Here is a 12,449-nt window from a genome sequence, read left to right as displayed (position 1 = left end):
GGTGGTGCAGCTCTGAGCGTGCAGGCGTTCAATTGCGGACTTGCCCAGTGCCCTAACCAATACAGTAATGGCCGATTGCCTATATCCAGGTGGTGCAGCTCTGAGCGTGCAAGCGTTCAATTGCGGACTTGCCCAGTGCCCTATCCAATACAGTTATGGACGTTTGCCTATATCCAGGAGGTGCAGCTCTGAGCGTGCAAGCGTTCAATTGCGGACTTGCCCAGTGCCCTAACCAATACAGTAATGGCCGATTGCCTATATCCAGGTGGTGCAGCTCTGAGCGTGCAAGCGTTCAATTGCGGACTTGCCCAGTGCCCTATCCAATACAGTAATGGCCGATTGCCTATATCCAGGTGGTGCAGCTCTGAGCGTGCAAGCGTTCAATTGCGTACTTGCCCAGTGCCCTATCCAATACAGTAATGGCTGATTGCCTATATCCAGGTGGTGCAGCTCTGAGCGTGCAAGCGTTCAATTGCGGACTTGCCCAGTGCCCTATCCAATACAGTTATGGACGTTTGCCTATATCCAGGTGGTGCAGCTCTGAGCGTGCAAGCGTTCGATTGCGGACTTTCCCAGTACCCTATCCAATACAGTAATGGCCGATTGCCTATATCCAGGTGGTGCAGCTCTGAGCGTGCAAGCGTTCGATTGCGTACTTGCCCAGTGCCCTATCCAATACAGTAATGGCCGATTGCCTATATCCAGGTGGTGCAGCTCTGAGCGTGCAAGCGTTCGATTGCGGACTTGCCCAGAGTCCTATCCAATACAGTAATGGCCGATTGCCTATATCCAGGTGGTGCAGCTCTGAGCGTGCAGGCGTTCGATTGCGTACTTGCCCAGTGCCCTATCCAATACAGTAATGGCTGATTGCCTATATCCAGGTGGTGCAGCTCTGAGCGTGCAAGCGTTCAATTGCGGACTTGCCCAGTGCCCTATCCAATACAGTTATGGACGTTTGCCTATATCCAGGTGGTGCAGCTCTGAGCGTGCAAGCGTTCAATTGCGGACTTTCCCAGTACCCTATCCAATACAGTAATGGCCGATTGCCTATATCCAGGTGGTGCAGCTCTGAGCGTGTAAGCGTATTTCGTGAATTATTTGGGAGATCTAGCATTCTGTTCAGAACGGTATTTTCTACTCTCACCTGATTATCAGTGGGGTCATCTCCGGACCATAAACAGCACTGATAACAGCCTGTTTACTATAGGCTTCCATAAGTGCAGATTTAGATCTTTTCCCTAAACTAAATTTGGCAACTATTTGCCCTGCTCTGGCAACTGTAACTCTACTTTTCTCTCTCTCTGCACTCCATCCACCTAAATAATTCATCCTAAATCCCACACAGTCAAATTGCATGACCTCCCCTGTGATTGACCCCGCTAGATCTATGGTCATCTTGATTTCCCTGCTTATCATACATGTTGTTGCAGCATTCAATTCTAATCCCATCTTTGCACATAATGTGCTAATTGTTTTGGAAGCCCCGGGGGTGGTTTAGAAATGAATACAGCATCATCTGCATTTAGCAGAATCACTTTTATCTTGGGATTCAAATGTGGGACGTCCACCTCTAATTTTCTAATACAAACCTCTAAAACAGTATTAAACACAGCATTGAAGATGGAAAGTAGTAGAAGGGAAACTATGGAGGACAGTCTCTAGAAATCTAAGCATCTCGAGAGCCTTAAACAAGCCCAAGAGAGAAGGAAGGAGACGAATGACAGGAGCTAAAGAGTCGCAGGGGCAAACTGCAGGGACCCAGAAGGCTCAAAGAGAGTAGAAAGAATGCTTGAAAAGGGCAAAGGTCAATCTAAGAGTTTACTAACTACGAGCGGCTCTTGGGCCGCCAGGACTGAACAGATTGGAAGACGAATTCCTAGGCTGACTAAAACCACAGCTTTTTTAAAAATTGCATAAAAGTGAATTCATAACCAGAAAAGAGAAATAAAAAAATGGGAAATTTGCTCAACCAGGGAACAGTGGGTTTGGCTCCAGTGTCTCGTCAACCAAAAACCTTCATTAACCATCACCAAGACTATTTCCTTTGAATGCAAAATAGTTTGACAGCAATTTCACAAAGGCCAAGATGGCTTTACGGGGCTCAATTAAATGCTGTAACAGGGACGCTGATCTATAAGAAGAACATCGGGGTAGCGATGGAAGCCTCCAGTGTGTGGAGACTCGTAGTGGGGATGGCCCCGCTCCGAGTCTCCACTTGGCTGGAGGCTGCCATCGTCCCCCACTGGGTACAAAGCAGGCAGAAGGTAACTGGGGTGGGGAGGGCAGGGAGGTGGGAGGGAAGGGAATACAAAAAAAAACATACCTGAGTCCCCGGCGGGGGGCAAAGGCAGCTTCTCAGCCGTGGGGAGGCTCGGAGCGGGGATGTCCCCGCTTTGAGCCTCCTCATTGGCTGAGGGGCTGCCACGCCCCCGGCGGGAAAATTTGGTGTGGAATCCAGGCCAAGGGATTCCCGGTCGGGTAATGCCTCAGCGAGGGACAATCAGAATGGTTCTTTCATTCTGATTGCGCGCTTGCCGGGTACTAATTGGTGTTATTAATAAGGTGTATATCTATGAGAGTCCTGGCCCAGACTTCGAGTCGGCTGAAATCAGACCTACATTTTTGCTTGCCGCTGTAAGGAGCCGTTTTTAACACTTTCCTAAAGTGTCAGCAAGTTCTATGCTATTGGCATACGGACCAAAGCTGTGGGAGGGGTACCATATCGAGCAGGTGTACGTCAGGCATGATAATACTGATGTGCTGCTCAGGGGAGAAAATGACTTTTTTCAGGAAACTCTTGTAGCTTCAACAGGTAGCACCATCATTTGGGTTGCACCGTGAGCTAAGGGTTGGCTTTCTGGATGACTTTCTCGCTCTAAAGCCATTATTGTATCTGGACTCATCCAGCTGCATCCCCTACGAGGACGACATTGAAAGATCTGCTGTAAAGCGATATTCTTGATAGGATCAAGTGGTTCAGCTATGTTCGGCCTGGGCCCCTGGATGGCAAAACCAGTACTATTAGACTTTAAGGGCCTCAATGCGAGGTTGATGGTCATTCAGCGGTAAATCCACCAAACTACCGCCAAACTCTGTTACTTCTAATGCCACTTGGTCCTGCACATTTACCACAGGACTAGAAATGGTGATAGGGCAGAGTTATGCCCCATTTGTACAATCCATCAGACTACAGTGAGATTTCAGGCAGAATTTCCACCGGCAGGAATTCTGCCAGCAGTAATTCCCCTGATTTTGGTGATGTCTGGCGGTAAGGTGGAGGATTTACCTCCAGCTTTCTGCTGGAAGTAAATACTGCACCCTACCAACAGACTTGTAGCACAGTGGTGTGGAAATGCAATGGTAATGTGACAGTAACAGAATTACCACCACATTGATGCCGTTTCTACACACACCAACGTACTTGTAATGAAATCTTCTAAAAAGAACAAAGCAATTTACTAAAGAAGTGTATGTGGTTAGCAAAGCATTCGACTTGACTCTCATTAATGATGCAGATGGTGGCTGGCTCTGCACACTACATAGTTTTGAATGTGTAGTGACCCTCTCTCCTATTCAATTTTAGGAATAATATGATACCCTCAAACTCTATAACCTCTGCATGGAGAGGGAAAGAGATTGGGGAAGCGAGCTATTATTGAAACCATACTTAATCGAGGACTTGTTGCATTTTAAGTTTTCTTGTCCAGTGTATACTTGTCTGAGGAAGAAAACGCTGTTTTAGGTCTTGCCCTTATAAAGAATGCAAGAGAACTCGAATGCCTCTTCCACTGTCTACGGACACAGTGGCTTGCCACGGTGTGGAAAATTACTTGTTGGGGGCTTTCAAAACCAGAGGTAAAATAATGTCCCTGAAGGATAAAGCAAAACGTGGTGAAACATGTATGAGAGAATTTGTCTATTATGGTTAATATGTGCTAGTGATTTTTGTTGTTTTATATTAAGCTTATTTACTTGTATTCTTTGTTTGTTTGCCAGATTTTAATGTGGTTTAGGCCTATGCACCAACTATTTTTATGGCCAAACTTGCTTAAGTACCTGGCTTCGCCCAGGATGTCCATTCTTAGATTTTTTTTGTCATATTCCACCGAAAAAGACGAACAAATATATGATTTGAGCTCGATGAGCTCGACTATTTTGAACCAGCAGGATACTCCAGAGCTACCTTTGCAACTCACCTGATCTTTGAACCACTGAATAGCAAGTACAAAAACGTTTGTTGCTGCACCAAGCAAGCTAAGCCTCTTGTTTTCTTGCCCAAACTCAAAGCTCCTCAGTCCAACTGCCACCTGCGAACAGTTGTTCGACCCACCAGCATCTTCGCTGCTGATCTTCATCTGCGATTGAACCAACCTGGTGACCCATTGAACTTTGACTCGAGCCACCTGACTTAAATTGTTAATTCAGTTGCCAGCATCTTCGCTGTTGAACCGACAGTCAAGCTGACTCTCATGGCCATCATGGCCTGCACTTCCTTAAATGCCTTATCAGCATGTACCCACTCACCAGCATCTTTGCCATCAAACCGACAGTCGACCCGACCCTGGTGGTCCTCACAATCTGCCCTTCTTCAAGCATCGCTTTGTACTGCAATGTACTTCAGTTCGCTCCCTACTCAACACTGCTCCCCATCTAGAACAACGCAACCACCAAACTCAAGCCACTTCTAACCCCACAAACAGTAGCTGGAAGCCAAGACCAGCGAAAGGTACTATTGACTGGTAAAATCCCCCTACATCCATTTGTGGGTCCTAGAGCCTGACTAGGTCACTATGCATTTATTTTTTGTTTAACTAAAAAACCTTTTACAATCACTGTGGTACATTACCCAGATTGCTGCACATAATATCCGTGCATATCCTCTGTTGTTTTCACAGGGGTGGATTGTGTACAGTGTGTTTCTACTTAGTTATTCTTGCAGATGGAGTGGATATATATTTTTATAGAAGCTTGATTTTACCCTCCCTTTATTTTGTACTGTTATACGTAGCTTTCTGGGTTGCTACTGAATCACATTCACACTCCTCTTGAGAGTATAGCCTTCCCTAAGCCCATGTTACCACAAACGGTGGAGGAGTTATGTCTCTTAACTGTGTCTGTTTTATCTTAAGGATAGGGATCACTCTTGCTTTGTAGAAGTGTGAGGGGTGAGTAGGCGGTTGAGTCACTACTCACCCCTGTACTCTTGCAGAGCAGAAGTCATTTCTTCAAAAAGTGTTTATTGGTTGCTGGGTGTAATGAGTGGGGTGCAGCACAGCTGCAACATCTGCATGGATAGAGGTAGGAAGGTGCCCACGTCTGCATTACCCTTAGCATAACACCTAGCATAGTGTGAAATGTACTGCTAGTGTGTTCCCTCAACTGAGAACAAAGAAGGGGAAGATAGCCTGTTCAGGATGATGCCCACTCTGGGGGGTCAGCAATCACATTTGAGCTCTCTGTGATAGATATTGTATAATAAGTCAATAATTCTGTGTGTGGCCTTGTGTGGTGGTCTTCACCAGGCAGTAGCATACTGATGCCTAGATTAATAGGCCTGACTGAAGAGAGGTTGTTACGATCTGACTACTGCCACGCAGGAGGGTGTGACGATCGGACTACTGCCACGCAGGAGGGTGTGACGATCGGACTACTGCCACGCAGGAGGGTGTGACGATCTGACTACTGCCACGCAGGAGGGTGTGATGATCGGACTACTGCCACGCAGAAGGGTGTGACGATCTGACTACTGCCACGCAGGAGGGTGTGACGATCGGACTACTGCCACGCAGGAGGGTGTGACGATCGGACTACTGCCACGCAGGAGGGTGTGACGATCTGACTACTGCCACGCAGGAGGGTGTGATGATCGGACTACTGCCACACAGGAGGGTGTGACGATCTGAATACTGCCACGCAGAAGGGTGTGACGATCTGAATACTGCCACGCAGGAGGGTGTGACGATCGGACTACTGCCACGCAGGAGGGTGTGACGATCTGACTACTGCCACGCAGGAGGGTGTGATGATCGGACTACTGCCACACAGGAGGGTGTGACGATCTGAATACTGCCACGCAGAAGGGTGTGACGATCTGACTACTGCCACGCAGGAGGGTGTGACGATCGGACTACTGCCACGCAGGAGGGTGTGACGATCGGACTACTGCCACGCAGGAGGGTGTGACGATCTGACTACTTGCGCGCAGGAGGGTGTGATGATCGGACTACTGCCACGCAGGAGGGTGTGACGATCGGACTACTGCCACGCAGGAGGGTGTGACGATCTGACTACTGCCACGCAGGAGTACAAGGATGGGTTTTGGCTAAACTACATATATATGCAGCCCTAACACTTCTACGAGACAAGAGTGATCCCAATCATGAAGGTGAAACATAAACATCTCGGAGATATGCATCGTCACCTTTTGTAGTAACGTGCGCCGACGGGTTAAGAGGGGTGTGAATGTGAAACAACAGCAACCCAAACAGCAATAGCGCAACCGTCCAATATAAAGGAATGCTCAATCAAGGTTCTATAAGAAAATATAACTTAATTAAAAACACCAATTTGCAATAACAGAAATGCTGAAAGTAATTATGCCTCACTCTGAATACTTAGCAGGGAGGAGCAAGCTGTCATGGTTCTATAACACGGCACACCCCAGCCAGGGACTCTTTCCCCAACAATGAACCTGGTGCAAAATAAAAAACACTTTTCATCTTTAATAAAACACAGATTCGTTTTGAGTAGGTCACCTTTTACAAACACCTTGGGCTTCATTACAAGGGTGGTGCTCCTGTAATGAAGGGTACCGGTACGGGACCGGCACCCTTCATTACGGGAGCGCCGATTACGAGGTTCCCTTTGCGGGACCCGGAGCAGACGTCTGGTAAAACCAGACGTCTTTTCCGGGTCCCGCAGGGGAAGAGGGAGGTAATAACGGGCCATTCATAATGTAATGTGTAGACATGGTTACAATTACTGGGTATTTTTTTTTTTTTTTACCAATGAATGTAAAATTTAATAAATAGCAATTGTGCCATGTCTATTGGCTTTGACAGTGCATATTGTTCTTGACCCATGGAGCAGTGTTTTTCACATTGGGTTTTGTACAAATCTCCTATACAGGAATAAGTACGCTGTGGCCTATATCTTTGCTCTCGTTGGACCTCATTTTGAATAGGGCTTCATTGATAAACACAGGCAGTGTTAACGCCTGCCCGGTTGAGGTACAGGCCAAATTACATCAGGTGGTGTTCCATTGGATCAAATACCTCATTGTTTCCCACCAGAAAGAAGGGTGGGCAACAACATTTCAAAAACGCTCCAGAACATTTCCCAAGGTTTCCTCCTGCACTGAAGGACAACGGACATGTTTCCCCCCAGTAGAGGGACAAGGTTTTAGTATCTCCAATACCCCCTTTCCTGTCACCTGAAGCTGCAGACGCATACATGGGTGAATATATCCAGGGCAGACACCGAGCACAAGATTACAGACCGAGAGCTGAATGATTGATAAGGGCAGTGGCCAAAGTACCCTAGTGGGGGGAATCCCGTGCTGAATTGATTTCCCCTCTCTCCTAACCCCATCTTTTACCTCACCTTTGCCACCTCTGTCCCCGTATTCGCTTCACCCTCATCATCTCCATCCAAGAAGGTACATTACATCTTGCTATGAACCCTTTAAACATATTCCTCCTCCCCACATCGACCCACCATATTTTTTTTTTGCCCAAAAGCAAAAGATCCAGAGCTGTTAAGCCGAACCCCCCTCATCCCCACCCACCCACCTTAGACATATGGCTGGCTGCGAGCATGTACAGGGTTGGAGGTAATTAAGAGATACAGCAAACACACGCACGAATTCCTGCTTTGTGGTTTTGGGCCTTCAACAAATACATATTGAGGCTTTATGCGTTGAGATCTATGAGTTATAGAAGGGACAAATCGTAAAATCGAAAGTGGGGGGACTCCTCAACAAACGCAATTGGATGCGACGTCGCCAGAAATTGGCACAGCAAGGTAAAATATACACATTTCATTCTATTTGCTTTGCATGACCACCCAAATTGCACAGCACGGATGGAATTTGTCTTTCATAAAATCAACACACACACACACAAAACCAAGAGAGGATATTTTCCTCTAATAGTGTTTTTGAAAACATTAAAAGGTGTGCATGTTTTAAACTCTCAAGAACCAATACAAATATTTTCCTTAGGACTTTCAGTACTGAAATGCCAGATAATCATATTTTATCTGTATCATATATTGTTCTTTTTTTTCCTTTTCAAGAATGTTGTACATTATTGTAATGCATTTTAACAAAATTTGTAATTGTATTTGTTGAAAAATCAAGTTTACTTGATCAAAACAACTGAAATTAAAAAAAAGAAAGAAATGCGAGATTTCACCTTTTAGTTGGTTGTTATTTTTCATCAGGTTATATAGTGCCCATTACCAGTTTCCCTAGGCACACACGCTCGCGCTCTGCAGGTCATTAAGGTGCTCAGGTTGCAAACATGTCTTTTATCAGTGGCAGTGCCTTTCATGTGCACGATGGGACATTTCCAACTCAAATAGCTCGCAAAGCACCAGTTACCACTGCATATCTGTGCAAGGTAAAGTGGGCAATACAAAGCGCCCATGTAAATATGTGTTTATATGCATGATGTCTACGGTCTTGACATGCAAAGTTGCTTTAAGTCACTAATGAAATCTTTTCAACATCACGAATAACAACGAGCTGGAAGTTTGTGGCAAGCTGCATATCAACCTATTACAGAACGTCTTGCATGTCTAAAATCGCTGAAAATACGGTGGGGTTAAAGAGATTTTTCAGGTTGACATCTTGAATTTTGGGACTTATAGTTTACCATTCAGGATGTGAAAATTAAAGCCACAATGATAGTCTTTTGGCTTAACATGTTGCTGTAAGAATGTACATGTTGTCATGTGGCTTTACAATACAATTTAAATACTCTTTAAGGTATTATTTCTATAAACCTTGAAATCTAACAATTTGAGCCAAGGTTTGTGATCCTGCATGGTCACCCCCTGCTAGACACCCATACCCGCCACCATCTGTCTGACCACAGCGTCAACTGAATGCTACGTTTGAGGGTTTTCCGAGCGTGTTTGGCTGAGTGGGCATGACTGAGTGACTAGACATTACCGGACCGAGTGTTTGCCTGAGTGAGGATGACTATGTTTTTAATCAGTGACTTAGTGTGACTAATTGTGACGATTACAGGGTAAGCATGAGTGACTCCAGCCAAACACCTGTGACTGACTGTGTGACTAACATTAATTTAATATTAAGTTACTGACTGAATGTGACTAAATGATGGTGTGACTGCAGGAGTGGCAGGGTGATTGACTCTCAGACTGAGTAAGAAGTAAGTGGCTGACTGGCTGAGTGAGGGAGTGAATGGTTGGTTGACTAAGTGAGTGGGTTAATGAGTGACTGGTTGGCTGGAAATGTTACAAAAGCCCGCAACTGGCCCAAGCAAGGGCTATTTCTGACATATTGGGCCTCATTACGAGGCTGGAGGTAGTCATGGCGCTATGACTACCTCCAATACCGGTACCGTGTCCGGTCCCGTTGAATGGGGACTTACCGGTATATTATGACCTTTGCGGGACCGGTAAGTCACCTGGGAAGGTGCTAATAATGGTACCGCAAATTGCGGTACCGTTATTAGCTCTGAAGTCCCTTAACAGGTCCCTTCCATAACGCCTGGTAAAACCAGGCGTTAAGGAAGGGACCCGCTAAGGGACCTCGTAGTAGGGCAGTAAGGGCAGTAAGTCCCTTAACAGGTCCCTTCCATAACGCCTGGTAAAACCAGGCGTTAAGGAAGGGACCCGCTAAGGGACCTCGTAGTAGGGCAGTAAGGGATTACCGGCACCAGTGCCCTTACCGGTGCTGGTAATCCCTTATCGCCCACCTTGTAATGAGGCCCATTGTCTTTTCAGCCAGCAGATGCAAACAGTGCTCTTGGTAAAAGCTGCCATCGCGGATTTATCTTGTTGGTGTGTATGGGTGTAAGAAGGAGAAGAGGTGTGTGGCAATTGGGGCAGAAGGGAATTTGCTCACTGGTCACAGCCTGTCTCAATGCAAACTAGCTGATGCTTGCCACACCAGTTCTAAATCGAGTGGCTGTAGGCAGACCTGGTTAACACATTTTTATTACACCAGTAGCGGGTTTAAAACTTCAATTAAGTAATTAACCCTCAGAAGACTGCTTTGAAAAAACACTGGCAGGCCCGTTCATGGGGCATTGTGTGCCTGGAGGGCATATTGTCCCTGGGGGTTAGCCCCAAGTCGGAGGTTTTTCTAAGCATGGTGTGTTAAGGAATGGAGCGAAAGCCCAGAGGAGTGCGGCAGAAGGCTGCACTTCTCTGGCAAGGTCTAGATCATGGTGAAAACAACAGCAAAAAGTTTAGGGGTTGCCACATGGAAGGAAAATTACCCACAATTACGAAATCTTTCCTAACACTCGCCCTTCCCAGACTATGGACAGGGGGAACCAATCCACCCCTGGATGAGTCTCTTGTTCAGGTCGGTTAAACATTCTGGACAACCCGTCAGCATTGCTATGTTGGACACCTGGCCTATGCTCAATAGTGAAGTTGAAGCCTTGTAGACTTATGGACCACCTAAGCAACTTTGGATTCTCCCCCTTCATGTTCATTAGCCACTTTAAGGGCTTATGGTCAGTTTGCACAGTGAAGTGGGTCCCATAGAGGTAGGGCCTCAGCTTCCGTAGGGCCCACACAACAGAGAAACATTTTTTCTCTACCGTGGACCATCTGAGCTCTCTGTCCTTAAGCTGGCGACTAATAAAACCAATAGGGTGTTCCTTACCCTTCTCATCTACTTGCGATAGTACAGCTCCTATCCCAGTGTCAGAGACGTCCGTCTGCACGATAAAAGGTCTTTGATAATCAGGGGCCCTGAGGACAGGGGCCTGGCACAAGGAGTCTTTTAAGCCATTGAAGGCCTTCTCACACTCGTCGGTCCAAGTTACCTTCTTGGGTTTCTTCGGAGTGGTGAGGGCAGTCAGAGGGGCAGCTATGGTGCCATAGTCTGCCACGAAGTTTCGGTAATACCCCGTGAGTCCTAAGAAGGCTCTCACTTGGATCTGTGTAGTGGGGGTAGGCCAGTCTTGTACTGCTTGTACTTTACTGGGAAGAGGCTGTATCCTCCCTCCACCTACTTCATGTCCAAGGTAAACCACGGAGCCTTGTCCAATCTGGCATTTACTAGCCTTTATGGTCAAGTGTGCTTTCTGAAGAGCCTGGAGCACAATCCCGAGGTGTTTCACATGGTCTTCCCAGGTGGCACTGAAAACTGCTATATCGTCCAGATATGCAAGACAGAATTCGTCCAACCCATTCAACACATGATTCACAAGCCTCTGGAAAGTGGCAGGTGCATTTTTCAACCCGAACGCCATTACCCTGAATTGGTAAAGGCCGTCTGGAGTCGAAAACGCTGTCTTCTCCTTGGCATGTTCTGCTAAAGCTATTTGCCAATAGCCAGCAGTGAGGTCAAACGTGCTGAGGTACTTGGAGGCACCCAAAGTATCCACCAGCTCATCTGTTCGAGGCAAGGGGTGTGCATCTGTCTTGGTGACAGCATTCAGAGCCCTGTAATCCACGCAGAACCTCAATTCAGAAGTGCCTGCCTTTGGAACCAAAACCACAGGGCTGGACCAAGGACTACTAGAGGGTTCAATCACCCCAAGGTCTAACATCTTGTTGACCTCGGTCTTAATATACTTTGTCTGACATCCTGTATCCCCTACTTTTGGTAGGTACACTGTCTCCTGTGTCTATGTTATGTTTGCACCAAGGTGTCAAACCAGGCGACTGTGAAAACAGGGGGGAAAACTGCCTAAGCAAACTTTTCACCTCAGCCTGCTGATCAGAAGTCAGGTGAGGGGCCACTCGGACACCCTCAAAGGAGCTATCTGAAGGACCGCTTTGGAACAGGTCGGGGAGAGGCTCAGACTCCTCTTCCTCAACATCTGAAGCCAGTAGCAGTGCTGCGATTTCGACTCTTGGGACGAAAGCCTTCAGCCTATTTACGTGAAACACTTTTGGAGCCTGTCCAGGCCTTCCAAGGTCCACTAAATAGTTAACCTCACCCAGGGGCTCCACCACTGTGTAAGGGTCTGACCATTTGTCCTGTAAAGCTCGAGGCCTTATAGGATTCATGATCAGGACTTGCTGACCAGGTGTAAAGTTGATGAGGGAAGCTTTCTGGTCGTACCAATGTTTCACCAGCGCTTGTCCTGCCTTCAATTTATCACCAGCCAAGCCCATCAGAAGGACCATCCGTTTTCTGAGCCCCAGCACATAATCTACTACATTGGTAGTAACAGGGGGAGTGGGCATCTCCCATCCCTCTTTGACTATGGCTAAGGGTCCCCGTACAGGATGAC

Source organism: Ambystoma mexicanum, chromosome 12, assembly GCF_040938575.1.
Source record: "Ambystoma mexicanum isolate Mex_15411 chromosome 12, UKY_AmexF1_1, whole genome shotgun sequence".
NCBI classification, from domain to species: domain Eukaryota; kingdom Metazoa; phylum Chordata; class Amphibia; order Caudata; family Ambystomatidae; genus Ambystoma; species Ambystoma mexicanum.
The sequence above is the reverse complement of the archived record's forward strand: the minus strand, read 5'-3'. Positions refer to the sequence as shown.